General features: G+C 51.3%; 1 long non-coding RNA gene across 2 annotated transcripts in view; it reads right to left on the reverse strand.

Moving 5' to 3' along the window:
- Positions 1–677: 677 nt before the first annotated feature.
- LOC137208865 (uncharacterized) overlaps positions 678–18,036 on the reverse strand; it is a 54,118-nt gene continuing 36,759 nt past the window's right edge. For both annotated transcript variants that reach the window (XR_010935794.1, XR_010935793.1), the window contains exons 5-6: positions 7,522–7,687; positions 678–2,717 (exon numbers count right to left, since the gene is read on the reverse strand). This is a non-coding gene — a long non-coding RNA (uncharacterized lncRNA). The remainder of the gene's footprint in view (positions 2,718–7,521; positions 7,688–18,036) is intronic.

Below are 18,036 nucleotides of genomic sequence, written 5' to 3' on the forward strand. Positions count from 1 at the left end.
CACCAGGCAACCTGCGCTCGGACGTGAGCGGGCGTCAGGCCTCCCAGTTTCCCTCTCGCCCTGCGCTGCGCGTTCCAGGCCCTCAGGGTGGCTGGGGCCGGCTCTGTAGAAAGGAAATCAAGGCAAGGTAGGGGTCCGAGTTTCCCTCTGAACCTCAGTGCCCTAGCTGAGTGGCCTAGGACTGGCATTTGAGCTGCGGTCCTGGGAAGGGATTGTTGAATGTGGGGGCTGAGGCGCTCGTTTTCCACGCGCGCCTCGTGCATTTTCAGGAACGCGCACTAACAACCACATGCACGTGCACTTGCGCGCACGAGATCTTGCATATACAGACACGCCTACTCGCTCGCGCACACAAGTGCACTGTCGCGAAGCCTCGGGTCCAGACCGTGGGCTCAGGCAGCGGGGAGAGCCTGGCTTGGGCCTTCTCCCCCGCCGCCTGAGGTCGACCTTGCGTCAGTCGTCTCCAGGGTGGGAACCTTTTCGCTTGGCGCGCAGCCTCCTGCGCCTGGAGCAAGCAGTTTGGCCAGATTAACTAGGAGCGGGCAGCGTACGGGGGCTCAGGGCCGGGGGAGCCCTAGTCAGACCCAGACGGGGGCGGTAGCTCTCGCAGCGGCTTTGGCGGCCGCGCCTGTTTTCGCCTGCGCTGGCTTTTAGGGATGAGTGATGTGGCAATGAGCGAAGTAAATCTGCACGCGCAAAAGATGCTAATTACTCTTAATAGCCTACCCAGACGCCCCGAGACTGGAAACCCAGAAACGTAAATCTGCTCCCGATAAATATTTTTAATTGTGAAATTTCCTGGAAAGAAGGCTTTGGTTGCGCGAGCCGAGGCATTTGGCTTTGGAGGGAGGAAAACGGCCCCCACTCGGAAAGCCGGGTCCAGTGTCAGGGACCCGCACAGGGGTGCCAGGCGCGGGCCGAGCGATCTGAGCCCGGCTGGCCGGCGCTGGGTAAAGTTAGTGATGTATCGCATTAATTACCACTGTGAGCTGCAAATGGTTCGAGGCCCAGGGAAAATTAATGGGAATCCAAATTCTAATTATGTAGCTGTTGTTAAAAGAGTTTAACTAAATAGTCATGGAGAAAATCGGATTATGCATAGAAATATGCAGCCGGCGTACGCGGTCCGGGGCACCGGTCCGGGGACTCTCAGCCAGGCCGCCCCCCACCCCCGGAACTGGAGGACCCTCCTCCTCTCAGAAGCAGAAGACCCACCCACGCCCCAGCGTATAAAGGCCCTGCGTTTCCCTATGGCAGCGGCAGAGCGGGGCTCGGGATGGGAGGAGAAGCCAAAGCTTGCTGAGGCGCCCGCTTGGATGTGGGGTCGGTGTGGAGGTCCAGGGTTCCTGGGTCCCTTGGTCTGGGTAAGCGTTTGTGCCCATTTCTCAGGTGATCGCCTCCGGGTCTGGGCAAATCCATCCTGCACCTCTTTCTGATAATCATATAATTATATTTGGGCGCTGTGGCTTTACATTGTTTCCACTGTCAGTTTAAGGAAATAGCCACCAACCGGAAGCCCAATTACAGCCGAAGCCTCGTCATTCACTTTATTAAGGACCCTGGATATGTCTCCATTTTCGCAGGAAATGAGGTCTGATCAAGCAGCAGTAATACCTCCGGCCTCGGGGAGGGGGAGGGGACTCTCAGGGGCGGGCTCTATCCGCCCCCCCCCCGCCCCCACCGAGGCCTGGCAGCATGTGGTGCCGAAGCTTGGAAAACGGGCACCTTGGGGCGGAGGTCATTCAAACCTCCACTTCTCCCAATTTCTCCCAGAACCCTGGATTCATTTTGCCCCAGGCCACCCACTCGGCAGGCCCTCACTTTCCCGTGTCCCAGCGCGCTGACCTTGGAGCTCCCGCCGCGCTGGCACTGCTAGGGACAGGGAGCTAGGGCCCGGATTGTTGAGGGGACTCTGCAGGCCCAAAGGGAGATTCAGCGTCCTTTCAAGCCCACCTACCCCATTCCAGGAGGTTGGCAACCTCTGGGGACGTTGTTAAGGCCTCTGGAGCAAGGCGGGTAAGCGTGGACCGCAGGGGAAGCACCACCTCTCCGGGTCCCAGTCCCGGCTCCCTTCAGTCTCTGAACCCACATTTCTATGTCCCCATAACGAGAACGCAACCTCTCCCCGCCACCCGCTACTTTAGGGGAGGAAGCCGGCGGGTCTGGGTCTCACCTAGGAGTTCCAGTCCGCCAGGCCAGACCGCGTTCCGCACTTCGTGAGGCTGCCAGCGCGTGACAGTTTCTATCGCCCCTCATCGGATCTCGATCTCTGGACGGCTGGGTGGGATTAACGCTTGCGCAGCTGGCAGCAGGTGCCCTCGGCCTCTTCAGGTCTTCCCTTCCCTCCAGACGGGCTCCGGATTGAACGCTGAGGGTGAGAGCTGGGAGGGAATGAGACCTCTGGGTCAAGCCTCCGAATACGGGGATGGTGCCGAGGGAGGATCCCACAAGTTTGGGGCATCACAGTCTCAGTAATTTGCAGGCCTTGGCGAGAAGCTAAACTGGGGCCCGATGGATCAGTTCAGGGAAGGCCTCAAGCAGAGGAAGGGCACCTGACTCCAGGGTGTCCTGGAGAGAAATTCTGACCCAGGGAATGTGTCAGAGTCAGATGCATTTAGAGCCCCTTCCCCTTCTGTCCTGGACTCTGAGGGGGGTGAGGGCCGTTCTTCAAAGCTTGGGGCACATTTCCCAGAGTCAGCGGAAGCCGTTGAGGGTATCTGAAGGAAGAGCAAAGAAAGAGAAGCCAAAGATCCGGAGATTTCTCCCCCACCCCCACCACCCCCACCCCCCCCCGCCTTCCGGTTGCACGGGGTGGAGTATGGAAGGCCCAGAGCAGGAGGTGATACACAGACCCACAAATCCTGGGAGGAAAACAGACAGATGGACAGACGCGGGAATTATCTTGCATTTTTTAATTCCCAGGCCGAATTTGGATTCTGAGACCCCGAATTCTTCTCCCAGTGGCCTCAGAACAAAACCTATAAATCCGGAGGTTTTATAGGTTTTAATCCGACGACAGATTAAAAGATGGAGGATCCTCCAACCCCTCTCCAGCTCCTGGGGAAGGTCTGGGGGATTCATCCTTTATCCCTCGCAATATGTGCCATGCCTTCGGCCCCGCTCTTCTCCTCGCCCTTTCCAAGCCTCCTGGAAACCATGGCTGCTCCATAGCTCCCAAATACCAAGTCCGTCCCTCTGTTGCAGTGAGGAGGATCCCTGGACTCAGCTGGCTCCTTCCTGCATCCCTCCCTAAGTCTTCAAGCCAAATCCCTTGCACTTGAGCCAGGGTCTTCAAAAACCCGCGCTTCTCTGAGATGCGGGCTTCGAGCGCCACCTAGCGGCATTTGTGGAGGTGCTCAACAGCTGCATGCACCTTTCAGCCACCTCTTTCCCCCCAACCCACCTGGAACCCCAAAGCCCACCCGGACGTAGTCCCACTCTCACACCACAAGCCCTTACGTGAGCACGCTACACCTCCACTTTCTGGCACTGAGACATTAGGAGAGGACCACAGCAAGGAAGAGCAGGGGTGCAGCTGGTGGTGGGAGGTCGGGGGGGCACCTCCTTGGAACCCTCAGATGCAGGGGACGCTCGTTCAAGGATCGGATATGGAGTGGGGCTGAGAAAGGCGCAAGCCCATGTCTCTACTGGCGCGGGGCATAAAAAGGGTCCTCCTTGGGGCATCGCAAGAGGCCACTACTTCTGGGTGAGTGCCTAAAAGCGAAGTTATGAGCCTCTAGTCATCCCTATTCCTACTCCAGCCATGCGCTGCTCTGCAGCCACCCAGACTTCGGAAGCAAATTACCAGAACCCTTCGGCTCGCAAAGCTCAGGTCCTTGCAACCTCCTCCGCGCGGGAAAGGTTGGGCAAGAGCTCCCTCTGCTGTCCATAGTTCGGCACTGCTGCAGGCTGCCGCTCTGAGGGGCTGCAAAACTCAGGCAAAAAGCAGGATCTGTTTTTCTCTGATCCTGATCTGATCTGCCGGTGGTCATCTTAGCCATCCCTCTGCCTTCAGGGAGGAGGTCCCTTACCCAAACGGGAAGAAGAGGCTTCTCTGGTCTTTATGGGTTTGCACAGGGAAGAAATGACTCAGTGCTACTGAGTTCCACCATTACTGCTAGTTCTGTGCTCTTTCCCTTCTGCTGCTGGGCCAGCTGCCTCCCTGCCCAACTGATACGGTGTCTGGAAAGTTATAAATTTCTTCCTCCACAGTATGATTGTCAAGCCTGACAGGACAGGCTGTATTTTCTAGGTAGTAAAATCTACAGATGGAAATGTCAGGGGAAGGGTGAGTGCCAACAGGTCAGTCCATTCAGAGACTATCTAAAAAGTGGTGAGAGGTGGTGACAGTGCTGTCTGGCACTTCTACAAGAGCCAAGATCCCTGAGTTTCCAGGTGACAGCCAGCCATTCCCTGGCAGAGAACCCCACAAGGTCCCTCTCGTGCTTGACACACACTGACTCCCCCAATACAAAGTACTTCCTCCTGCTGACCCAGGCTGCCACCATCTCCTGTTGACCCTGAGCCCCTGACCCTGGCACAGCTACTCTCACCAGAGCCCCACTCCCAGGATCTGCTCCCACGCCACTGCAGGGCATTCTCTAGCCCTGGACAACTAGGTGAAGCAAGGTCAGAGTGGGCAGGAACCTTGGTCAGCGGTGGGATGAGGCAGTCCGTAAAGGTCACTCTAGGTCTTTGCCCTTGATTTTGGCACTGTCCTTAGAGAAGAGAGGGGGGCAGTGTGTGTGTGTGTGTGTGTGTGTGTGTGTGTGTGTGTGTGACAGAAGGAGGGGTACAGAACTTCGAAGGTCCCCCTGTAATGAGATCTGGTGACAACCTTTCATTTGAGGTGATGCTCTGTGATTGTGTATAGGTCTCCCAGAGCTCTGATCCAGGCCCCTCCTGCTCATCTGGACACAGATCAAAGTAAGCCACAACTATTGGAAATTTCCAGTTACTCTAAGTAGTCCAGGAAGATGAGACTCCTTAAACCCAGGCCTTAGATGGGGAAAGTGGTGGTGGGGCTTCTGCCCTTTTCCATTCCTATCCTTTCTCTCTTGGGGTCTTCAGTAGTTTCCCATGAGGGGGCACGGTGCTTCCTCCTCTCTCCAGTGTGGATATCTGGGAGGCCTTAGAGTCACCACACTCTGAGCCAGGACACCTCGTGTCCCCTTCTCCATAGGTCTGGGAGAAGGCAGCAGGGGAGACGTGGCTGATGTGCCCAGCTGTATGCCAATCTGAGCTTGAGAAAATGCAGATTTCAGGGCTGTACTCCAGAGCCACTGAAATGGAATCCCTGGGAACCAGGCCTGAGAATCTTCCCTGTGGTGTGGGAGCCCCCTTCCTGGATTCTTATGCGCACTAGTCTGTGAGAAGAACAGAATCCCCAACTTCCCATACCCGCCCCCCCACATACACACAATGGCTTACAGCTGAGGAAATCATGTCTGTCATTAGGGATCAGACATCCTGGGTTTAAGCCTGTAACTTCCTAGCTGTGGGACTTTAAGTCATTTCATCTCTCTAAGCCTCAGTTTCTCCATCTGTGAGTTAGGGACAGTAATCCCTGCCTCAGAGGGCTGCACTGAGGGCCGGGTGAGCCTAATGTTCCCCAAAAGAGCTTTGTAAAAGGCACATTTCAGTACAAATGCCGGCTATTATTCAAGAACTTCAGCGCTAGATGTAAGATGTTAATAAGTTCAGGGGGACCCTCCTTCAGAGGTTTCTCCTCCATGTGGGCACATGAGGCCATCTCTCTTGCAGTGCCCCAAGGTTTCCACATTGTTCCCACATTTTCTTCCCAGCCCACCTCTCCCACCAAAGAAATGTAACTGATCTCTGTGGGAAAACAAAGGGGAAAACAGCCATGGCCTTACCCTTCACACGAAGGGGCTTACCTAACGTCACTTTCCAATATTAACAAAGTGGCTGCGGGTTAAGTTCACCTGCCAGGGGTGGGGGAGAACTTGTTATAAAAAAACCCCACAGGAGGCTGAGCCTGGATCAGGAGTTTGGTTCGGGGGGTGCTGGCTAGTACATTTTTATCATGTTCTCCAGGCAATTGGGATTCCTTTGTCACTGGGTGAGATCCACTGCCCGAGACTATCTAGTGTTATTGGTCATAAGAAGGCAGTGAGGCCCTGCCAGAAAAGCTCCCCCCGAGACCGCCTGTCTCTGGTTTCGTTCTAGGGCAGACGCTGGGGTTGGGGTAGGGAGTAGTGAGCTGGGTGAACTGTGGGGACAATAACCTAGACATTGACCTAGAAAGACAGGAGGCAGGTCTATTGGAAACAGCAGGGCTTTGAGGTGCGGGACAGGGGTCTCACCCATGCTAGCCTTATGGTCTGGGCCTTGACCTGTCTAAAGCCAGTTTCTTCATCTGTAAAATGGGGGTGACCGTCAGACCTGCTCTATTCCAGAATGGTCATGAGTAGCCACTATTTCCAGAGAGGGGGTTGCATTTTCACAGACATATAGATGTGTGCACGTGTATGTAGAAATAAGAAAAGAACATGCATATTGTTCTGAAACTTACTTTTTTTTTCACTTAATAATAGATCCTGGATATCTTTCCATGCTTAGATTCTGTGGTGGTACCTTGTAAACTGTAAACTGCAAAACTGTTGAAATGTTGGTTGATTTAAATAACAGACCAAACATTACCCTTTGGGGAGGGTTCAGGGGTTGTGTCCTCATTGGGGTGCAGTGTGAGTGTGCCCATGTCTTTGAGGTGATAAGTTGGAGGAAAGGGAGGGTTAGTGAGCACATGTGGGTGCTTCAGGAGCTGCTGACCCAAGCAGGATGGGGACTTTGCTGATTTTTAATAGTACGGAGCCTGGAGTGAAAAGGAAGGGACTCAATTTGGAGTCTTCAGCCCCTAGAGAGCCGCCCTCAGCTGCCTCCTAGAAGTCTGCCTCCTTGGCAACTGGCCTTCAAGGGGCTCATTCTTGGGCCTTAGGCAATGGGGAGACCCACAGTCACCTCTGGGATGTCACAGAGGGTATATTAAGGGATATCTAAGCTGCTATAACAAAGAGGCCCCCAAATACAGAGGCTAAATGTGACAGATGTTTATTCTCCCTCATGTAAGTCTATATGCTACCACAATTAAGAGCAGACTCTGGAACCAGGTTCAAATCCTACCCTTTGTGACCTTACAGAAGTTACTCAACCTCTCTGTGCCTCAGGTTCCTCATCTGTAAAGTTGGGATGATAATAGTTAATGACACAGTAATTCTACCTCATAGGGTTTTTGTGAAGAGTAAATGAGTGAAGTCCCTCCAAAAATTCTTTATTGAGCACCTACTGTGTATCAGTCACTGTTTGAGGCCCATGGTGGCTCCCATGAGAGGGCTCAAATTGGCTGCTCTAGCTCCTGCCATCATGTCTGCCTCCCAGTCAGTGGGAAGAAGGAAAGAATAAGAGGAGCACATACCCATTTCTTTTAAGCTCATAACTTAAAAGTGGCCTACAGCTGACCTCTTCATAGCCATCAGTCAGAATTCAGTTGCACAGACTCACCTTAGCTGCAAGGATGTTGGGAAGTATAATCTTCAGCTGTGTGACCATGCGCCTGCTATAAAACTCAGGTGTGCTGAAGAAAGAACAGGATCATGGATATTGGTAGAAAAACTAGCATTTTCTTCTCTGTTCCTGGGGGCAGCCACATCTTCCTCATATACAGCGCCTGAGGAAGACAGTGATAGAGCGATGCGTGAGAGGGAACCTGAGGAAAAAAGCAGTGAAGGGATCATTTAGGAAGGAAGGTTCTTGATGGAATTCCCTGGTGGTCCAGTGGTTAGGACTCAGCACTTTCACTGCCTGGGGCCTGGGTTCAGTCCCTGGTTGGGGAGCTAAGATCCTGCAAGCAAAGAAGGAAAGTCCTTGAGACAGTGATAAGGAGATGGGAGGGCAGAAACCAAGACCCAGGGCCACCAGCTTGTGGCCAAGGTCTGGAGTCAAGGAGATGTCCTGGGGATGACGGACTATTTTTATGCATTTTATCTTCTTGTTTATTTCCTTCTAATCTCTTTGGGCTCTGAGTAAAGGTCTGTGGACTTCTGTGCTGGGAAAAAAGGTGCATTATTTTTTTGTGCTAGCCTGAGCCCAAGAGGAGGAAGACCAAGAATAATGCTGGAGGGCAGTGAGAGTGGAATCAGCCACAGGCCAGAAAGAAGTGGCCCAGGGTTTCCACACCAATGGGACAATGCACTGAGATTCCTGAAGGTCCCAGGAGAAGCAGCTGACAGGATGCACCGCAGGGCAAGTCTTCACCCTGACCTGTGGGATGGTGTGAAGTGTGGCTGAGGGTGACCACCGATGGAGTTGGGGACTTGAGGGCATAGAGACCGTGTGATGACACTGAAAACTAGGGGCTTTCATCATACCCACCACCTTAGCCTGTTGTCTGGCTGTGTTCTCCCTGTATTCCTAAGCTTACAGGAGCCTCTAGACCTGGCATTCTTAACCCAGTGCCTAGAAACCCCTGCAGCTGTGCTTAAGTGTGTTTTTCTGGGTGGTGACACATTATATGCTGTTATCAGATTCCTAAAGTGTCTGTGACACAGCAGAAGTCAACAGCCTCGATTTCTTTCTCTTTTCCTTGTATCTGCTGTGAGGAAACCACCTTGATTTGATTTTGAAACTCCTGTGACTGTGCACATAAATGTGTTTGTATACATTAAATTTGAGGATGAGCAGGAATTCCATAGCCCCGGCCCCTGAGAGGACAGTGGTCAGGACGTGGCTGAGGTTTCGGCCAAAGCCCTACAGCCAGAGAAAGGGGAGGTAAACGCCAGGGAGAAGGGCGGCTGGGGGGGAAGGGCACACCTTCACCAGCAGGAGGGTCCCTGGAGGTGGCCCACGGGTGCAGTTTTCTCTCTTCTGTGGACCCAGCCAGGGAGGGAGGTCAGAGGGAGGGAGCATAGCAGATGGAGAAAGACAAAGGGGGACTTGGCAAGTAGAGGTGAGATCCAGCCGGCCTTTCCCTTTTCTTCAGCTCTAACCTCTAAATCTGTATTCCACGAGACTGGAGATTTCAGACAGCAAATTCTTTGGATGGTGGGCTTTCGATGTATATCTGTTGAATGACTGAATGATTCAATACATAAAGCAAAAGTAGCTTCATGAGGGTACAAAAAAAAACAGGGAAACACAATCTTTGTAAGTCATCTGAAGCTGTTTTGGAGGGCCTCAGTTATTTCAACAAGGACTTGCTCTGTGTGCCGAGACCCTCACATTCAATCCCCAGAACAATCTAGAGACACAGGCACCGGGAGTTAGGATGCCCTTTGTGCAGATGGGGACGCGAGGCTGAGGACGAAGGCACCGCCCAGTGTGGCAGTTTGCAGGCGATCAGAACTGGACCTGCTTCCTGACTCTGCAGAGTCTGCGCTCTGTTCCTGCTCTGCTCCGGCCACCGCGCGAGCCCGCCCCTCTACTCAGGCCCTGCGGAGGTTGGGAATCGTGCCTTCAGGTTGCAGCTTCCCTTTCAGCATCTCTTTCCCTCCTCCCAGGCGAGCGGTGACGTCCGTCTCTCCAGCCTCTTGCAACTCAAAGTGTGGTCCTGGGACCAACAGCATCAAGCATCACCTGGATTTCCCTGAGTGATTCGTGTGCCTGTTGGAGTTGGACGAGTTCAGCTCTAGATCTCTCTCTGCCATCCACAGGTAAGGGAAACCGTGCTAACCTTATTTGTAGGAAGCCGCTTCCTCAGGGCTGCTGGGGCAGGGATGCCTGTTTCATTCAAGACCCGCAGCCTCTCTGGTCCTACTTCAGATTCCTTAGGACTTCTTCCTTTCAAAACTTCCCTCTCCTTCCAACCAGAAAGCCAGGTCCTCCTGCCCTCCCCACCCCCACCCCCACAATCCCCGCATTACCTTAAAAAACCAAACCAAACCAAACCAACACTGTACAGAAAAGTTGCAAAGGTAGTACAGAGTTCCCATGTACCCCTCACCCAGCACCCCTGTTGTTAGCGTCTTACGTTACCACAGTGTATTCATCCCAACTAAGCCAACAATATTGGTGTGTTACTACTTAACTAAACTCCACGTTATTTGATTTCACTAGATTTTCCACTAATGTCCTTTTTCTGTTCCAGGATTCCATCCAGGATACCTCATTACATTTAGCCGTCACGTCTTCTTAGTCTCTTCTTGTGTGTGACAGCTTCTCATGATTTCCTTGGTTTTTTAATGCCCCTAACATTTTGCAGGAGTACTGGTCAAGGATTTTGTAGACTGTCTCTCAATTTGGGTTTGCCTGGTGGTTTTCTCATGGTTAAACTGGGGCTATGGATTTTGGGAAGAAGACCGCAGAGGTGAAGTGCCCTCCTCCTCATATCACATCACATCTGGGGACATGTAATCAACATGACTCATCACTGATGGTGTTAAACCCCATCACCTGGCCGAGGTCCTGCCTCGCCTAACCTTCCCTTTCTTCTTTCCCCAAGTCCCTATCGCTTCCTTCCTGGTGGTTTGTCATCGTTTTAGTCGTTAATGACGTTTGTACTGCAGCATCTCCCCCACCCCCTCTCCAGTGCATTCCTCCCTGTGCCACTTAGGCTGTTGCTCTGATGCTTTTATTACTCACGAGGTGTCCTGTTGGAACACATCCTCTGCCAGTGGAAGCACTGAGGCAGTCACATGTCTCCTGCCAGCATGAATCCTAAAAGCTAAATGGAAGCTGCCCACGGGGCCCTGGAGGCAAACAGGAGGCTGGGCCTTGAACAAGCCAAGATATGCTCTGAATGATTTAGGAAAGTGTATTCTACTCAAGTTGAAGGATAAAATTAGAGTTAGATTAGAAAGTGATGGGGAACAGGACAATACTGGATGAGTGAGGGAATCTAGACACAACTGAATGTTTGCATTTCTTTATATTTTATTCTAAATTCTGAATTATCCCTTTCAATCATATTAGGCTGTAATTACGTGCTTCTGCTTTGATGCAAGCCAGTCATATTTTCATTTTATACTAACAGCCTTGAATGGGAAACATCCTGCTGCCCTTCCCACTTTGAGCCTTCATTCGGCCTGTGCTCCATCAGGCAGCCCCCATCCTACCCTAGATCCAGGGCTTCCTGTTGCCAAGTAATCATGGAAGAGGGAGACGTTAAAGACATACTCCAGGGGCTTCACCAAGCAGACTAGGTGCTCAGGAAAGAAACCTCTGGCCTCCGGGTGGAACTGATATCTTTTAGAGTCCTCAGTGCAGGGTTGGGAGAGGTGCCCAAGATTCATGCTGACCTGCCTCAGCCCCTGCAGCCCTAGTGAAATCTGTAGAATCATGTTCAACTTCCAGAATTCTCCATTCAGTGCTAAGTCTGTATGGTTCCAGGATTGTCCAGAGATGGTAAAACATTGGTACTTGTCGTTCCTGAACAACTGTCATGTACCTGCCAGGTAGGAGCCTGCCTATGGAATGTCCGTAGGATTCTTAGTCACCCTACACAGGATGCATGCTGGGTCCAGGTGGGAAACATCTGGCCAGTTCTCCTCAGGGGTGGTTGTGGGTGGGGGAGGAAGGGACAGTCAACTGCCACCACCATGAATGCTGGTTGTTCACATGAGACTGATTGAGGAAGAATGTTCTCTGCACTCATTTAGGAAGAACGGGCCCTTCGATCCAGCTGGTCACGCCCCTGAGCCACACATCCTGATAGGGAGAGGTGAGGGGCAAACTGGCCCCCAAGGCTATCGGTAGCTGTTTTCGTCAACTCTGTTTGATGGCAGTGAGTGGAAACCCACCCAAAGCAGCTTGATATAACACAGCCACAGAGGACTCCTCTTTGAGCCTTCCCCGGAGGTGGGCTGCAGAAACCGGGGTACAATGCGACCCCCACTCTACCAGACGTGGCTGATCAGAGGTGGAGACTGACCCAGACTGGGCCCGCCAGAGCCTTTCTCCTCATTTGGACAAAGGCCAGAGGGTGGTCAGGTCATCTCTGTGGCCACTTGAATGTGTACACTCAGGGGCTGTGGAGCAGCCATGCTCAGTCTCGTGCACGTGGAGAATTGAAGGAAGTGGGTCTCAAGTAAGATGCTTGAGACCATGGAACCGGGAGAGAGAAGGCTGCCTGGCTTCCAGGCCCTCCTGGGGTCAGGGGTGCCCCTGTCCCTGGGTTCCAGGAGACACCTATCCTTATGATAACTACCCTTTTTGCCTAAGTTAGCCTGGGTGGGTTTCTGTCACTTAGACCCAAGAAAGCCTAAGACATTGTAGGTATTGTAGGAATTCAGAATATCACAGAAAGGAAATGCAGGAAGCACACTGGGGCTCAGGAATTGGAAAAATCATGTCTCTCTCAATGTGCCCATCTGGTTCTTTTTCTTGCCTATATTTATCTCAACAGACCAATTTTCTTTTTTGTTTCCAGCAGTGAATCTCAAACCAAGTGATTGCCCTAGTCCTGAATGTATACAACCTTTTAGCTTTAGCCACTAAACTGTAATCTCTGCATGTAGTTAAAATATGATAGAGGGGGGCGGGGAGAGAGAGAGAGAGAGATTCTGCTTAGCCTGGGGGACAAGGAGTCTCACACAGTGTATTAGTCAGGGACCATTTCTTCCTTTCTTTTTTTTTTTTTTTAAAGAAGAGACAGAAGTCCAACTCTAAGTATCCCAAGAAGAAAAGTGGGAACAGATTAGTTCCTGTAACTGATATGAACAGACTGGAAAGGACTTCAGGAACAACTGGATCGAGAAATGCCAACAATGTCACTGGGGCTCTACTCCCCTCTGTGTTGGCCTCATTCCCTCATATTGGACCTTTACATGGAATATGGGGAAGGCTGACAACTCTAGGCTTGTATCACCCAGAGTAAATAAAGGGATCCCAGATTTTAAAAAGGCCTTCTCTCTCCTGTTACCCGTATGCAAAATCCCAGTTAAGGAGCTAATGACTCAGTTTGAGTCACACTCTCTTCCTTTGGCTGAACATTGTAGCCAGGAGGGCAAGGATAGTGTGATGGCAGCCCCTCAATGCACACATGGAAGGGAGGGGGCTTCCTTAAAGAATAGAGCTGATTGGGAGTGTCCACTGGTCTGCAGTGAGACACCACCTGCCCCCCCCAACCCCCCCACACCCTTTCATTCCAGGGGCCAGGGGTGTGGCAGATAACTAGCAGGGAAGCTGGGTGAGAAAAATGGTAGTAATGGCTCCAGATCCTCCTCTTCTGTCTTCCTGATCAGCTCTCCCTCAGAGCCCTGTCTTTGTAGATCTGAATCATTCTGCCAACAGCCCTTTGGTTTCCTACGTTCTTGTTCTCCCTGGAACTTTAATCTCCTGCTGTGACTTATTCTGCCTGGGCTCAGCCCACTGGCTCTTGGACCCTTGCTTACACTGGGGGAGGATTCTAGAAGCAGGGCTCTGAGCAAGAGCCTGTTAACTCTCCCCATGGGTTAGTATTGCCCACTGGGGCTGCAGACATTGGCTCACGGGGCCACTAGGGCTCCAGAGGAGGTCAATTTATGGAAGAAATGTTTGTACCTGGTGCAGCGTCACTGGCCCAGGCATTAGGCCTGGAGAATCCTAGGCTGAGCTGACTTCTGTCCCAGAGAGGGTCTTAAGAGGTAAGTAGCCTCGCTAGCAGCAGTTATAAGCTCCTCTCTGCGTTGATTTCTGTCATCCCCAAGTCTTAAGCAAAGTTTTGTTAAATGCTAACAATAATAGAAAGACATTAAAGGTCAGAGGCCTGCAGGCAAACCCTGCCTTCAAAACTGAGACATAGGGAGACATCTGGATTACTTCACAGCTCCAGTTGTCTCTCAAACAAGTCTGTTCAGACATCTTTAAATATACATTTTAGCACTTCTCTCTGCCACAGTGTTGACACTCAGGCTGGCTTTCCCAGGGCTGAGTGATGCCTTGGCGGGCGGGGGCGGGGTTGCACCTTTCTGGTACTCGGAGGTGCAGGCATTGCCAAGAGGCAGGAGGGTGAGCCAGTGGAACATTCCTGCTTCTCAATCAATATCTTTTCTGTTGGCAAATCGCTCAACACAAACCACTTAATACATGTGGACAAATCTGTCCAGACTCCCAAAAGATACAATTCTTGAGGGTGAGGAAAGAGGAAGGACTGTCTTCCTCACACCCGTCGGCCACCTCCTCCCATTCCCCACCTCTCAGCTCTGGCCGGAAGATTCTGAGAGTGGATACAAAGGTGGAAGCTTGGGGATTTCAGTGAAGCCAGATGATGGGTGAGGACCTTGACCCTGGGTCTCACTGCGAGCCCAGGGTTGTGCTGCCTTTGGGACCCACTGTCCTGCAAAAATATGAACTATCATCTAACAAGGTCTAAATCAGTGCCAGGCTTTGTTAATCAGTAACTCTCTTTTAACAACCTTTTTATTTTGAAAAATCTTAAACCTACAGAAAAGTTAGAACTATAGTATAATAAACTCCCAAATGACCTTTACCAAGATTCACTGATAATATTTTGCCACATTGGCTTAATTCTCGCTCTCTTTCTCCAACACACACACACACATACACACACACAGAGATGTAATTATTTTAGGTTTTTTTTTTGGAACTATTTGAGGGTAAGTTACAAACATCATATCCCTAAATACTTCAGCAGCACATATCTCTTTTTTATGTTGTTTTAAATTTTTATTTTATTATTTTTATATAGCAGGTTCTTATTAGTTATCTATTTTATACATATTAGTGTGTATATGTCAATCCCAATCTCCCAATTCATGCCCCCCGCCACCCCGCAGCAGTACATATCTCTCAAGAACAAGTATATTTTCTGACATTTCCTTGGGACAACTACCAAACTAAGGAAATGTGATTGATACACACTATTATCTAATATATGGTCCATATTCAAATTTTGCCCTTTGTCCCATACTGTCTTTTATAGCATTTGTTTTTTCCTGATACAGGATCCAATCCGGAATTACATACTGTGGTTAGTTGTCATGTCTCTTTAGTTTCCTTTAATCTGCAAACATTCTTCTCATCTCTTTTGCCTTTTATAATATTGACTCTTTGGAAGAGTCTTGGACATCTGACAGCTTTCTCATTAGATTCGGTTTGTGCATTTAGACAGGGATAGCATATGAGTGATTCTGCATCCTCCCTGGTGCATCCATCAAGAGGCACAGGATGTCATTTGGTCCCATTATGGGTGATATTAACTTTGGTCACTAGGTTAATGTGGTCCCTGCCAAAGGTTCCTTTTTTCCCTTTGGAATTTTTTTTAAATTAAATTAAATTTATTTATTTATTTGGTTGCGGCAGGCAGGCTCCTTAGTTGTGGCTTGTGGGCTCCTTTAGTTGTGGCTCACTGGCTTCTTAGTTGTGGCACGTGGCCTCCTTAGTTGTGGCATGTGAACTTTTATTTGCGGCATGCATGTGGGATCTAGTTGCCTGACCAGGGATCGAACCCGGGCCCCCTGCATTGGGAGTGCGGAGCCTTAACCACTGCCCCACCAGGGAAGTCCCTTCCCTTTGAAATTAATAAATGCTCTGTGGAGAGATGCTTTGAGACTGTCTTTTCGCCCCAGAAACTCTTGCCCAGTAGTTTTAGCATCCACTGATGATTCTTTCCTGGATCAACAAGTACTATGACAGTTGCCAAATGGAGTTCACGCCTTTCAACAGCTAGAATCAGCTGCTATTTATTATCTCAGGTTACAGATTAAACCATTGAGGCTCTAAAGGTCCCAGGCCACAAAGCAGTGAGATTCAGACTTAGGCCTGTCTGACTCCAGAGCCTGTGCTTTCGCCCTTCTTCTATGCTGCCCCTCCAAGCCATCAGCTGTGAGAGGTGAGGAGATGGTCTCTCAACCCTGTCTGCCCCACTGAACATGCTACTTCCTTGTTCCTTTCCCTAAATTTGAGGCTGAGGCTCTGGTCACAGTTAGATGGAAAGAAATGGGGCTCAGGGTCATTTTTGTAAAACCCCCCCCCCGGCCCAGGTCCCAGCCTTTCCCTCCTAGTCCCCTCATGATCCTTCCACAACTGATATTCAGAGCAGAAATCTCACAAAGAAGTCACCTTAATGGGGGAGGGCCAAATTAGGGGCATGGGATTAACAAACTACTATATATAAAACAGATAAGAAACAAGGATACGTTGTATAGCACAGGGAATTATACCCATTATCTTGTAATAACCGATAATAGAGTACAATCTGCAAAAATGCTGAATCACTATGCTGTACACCAAAAACGAACACAATATCGTAAATCAACTATACTTTGGTTTAAAAAAAATGTCACCTCAATTAAACTGCCCCCTTTCCCAACACACACACACACACACACACACACACACACACATACACCCCAGAGTTAAGAGGCTCTCTCCTCTCCTGATCTGGGAGAAGAGGGAGAGTAAGTGCGGGATGAACCGGGCTTTGCAATGTGTACAAGAAGCGCTTGTGATGGGAGGAGAGCCAGAGGCAAAGCTGCAGGGCCACTGCAATGTCACACACGTGTGTGAGTGAGTGTGTGTGTTACAGCTGGGAATTCTAAAAGGGAGAGAGGAGAGAGGCTAGGTCTTGCTTAAAAGTGCTGATCTGGAGTCAGACTGCTGGGATTTGAACCTGGGTCCACCATCAACTTGTGTCACTTTGGATACATTATTTAACATCTCTAGGCCTTGCTTTTGTCATCTGTAAAAAGGACATAATAGTACCTACCTCAGGACGTTGTAAGGATTAAATGAACGAATCTGTGGAAAGTGCTTTGCAGGTGAGCTTTGGCTCCATCAACGGTGGGGGTGTGCTGCAGAGTAAGATGCTGTAGGTGATGGTGGGCAACAGAGGAGCCTTGGAGGGCCCTGGCCCCAGGACAGTGTCCACATGAGGAGCAAACCGGTGGTTGGTCACTGGAGAGGCTGGTGGGGAGGGTGAGACTGAGGCAGGAAGGGTGTTCCGGTCATGCGGGCTGGGAGGGCCAGATGACTCACTCACTCACTTGTTTAAACTTTCTCACCTGCTTCCAGAAAGCCTTTGCAGTAATTGAAGCCTCGGGTGCCTCAGCCTGCCAAGGCAGGGAGGGGCTGTGTCCCGGCTGAGGCGAGGCTGGGGCGAGGTGGGCTCGGCTTGGCAGGCCCTGGGCTGCCCCGGAGGTGGAGGAGAGACGACCTCCAGGCGTGCGGGGGAGGATGGCAGGGATGAGGCGGAGGAGGGAAAGCTGGGCTGAGCCCTGACTGACCACCAGCCCAGACGAACAGAGGGGCTGGCGGCTGGGAGTGTCCATTCTGGACAAAGGAATGTGGGAGGAGCCCCGGGGGTGGGGCGGGCACTGAGACCAAAAGGTCTAAGAATCTGGCTGGTCCATTTCTGGGATTTGCTCAGTTGCTTTCTTGGGGCTTAGACAACCCTGTTGGATATTCTTGTTGGCCAGTCTTGGGCCCTCCAGCTGCCCCAAGGCGCAGGCCCTCTCCAGCAGCAACCACCAGCTTCTCATCTCTGGAGGGAGGGCCTTTCCTCTGGGGTCCAGGCGCCTCTGGCCTCAGGAAGAATCATTTGTTGGCTCACTGTCCTCCCCCACCTCCCAACCCCCTCCATACCCCTCCCCCACCCCACCAGCAGCTGAGCTGGGCCCCAACCAACCCACCCTAACGCAGTGGGACATCCTGAGGGTCCACTGCCTTGGACAGCTGCGAGGGGGAAGTTCCTGCCCCCACCCACCGGGAGCCCTTCTTTCTCTGCCCGACACCCCCCACCCCCACCCCCGCCTGAGCTTTTTCTGCCCCTCCCCCACACCATTTCCTGCCTCTCACCTGGAGCATCCTGACCTGCCCCAGGCTCCACTCAACTCATGTTTCCTTAGGGGGCATGTTGATGGGGTCCCCACATTACACCAAGTTTTGGCAAGTCCAGCCCAACTCTGACAGACATTCTGTCACATTTCCCTACAGCTACTTAATCCACACTTTACCGTGTAATGGAATACCTTCCATTTAGGGAGGTGGAGGGGGTCTTCCCGAGGCAGTGACAGTTCCTAAAGGCAGGGGCTGGAATTCAGGCTAAAAAAGGTAGGGCAGCAAGACTGGGGGGCGACAATCAGA

This window comes from Pseudorca crassidens, chromosome 16, assembly GCF_039906515.1.
Source record: "Pseudorca crassidens isolate mPseCra1 chromosome 16, mPseCra1.hap1, whole genome shotgun sequence".
Lineage (NCBI taxonomy): Eukaryota > Metazoa > Chordata > Mammalia > Artiodactyla > Delphinidae > Pseudorca > Pseudorca crassidens.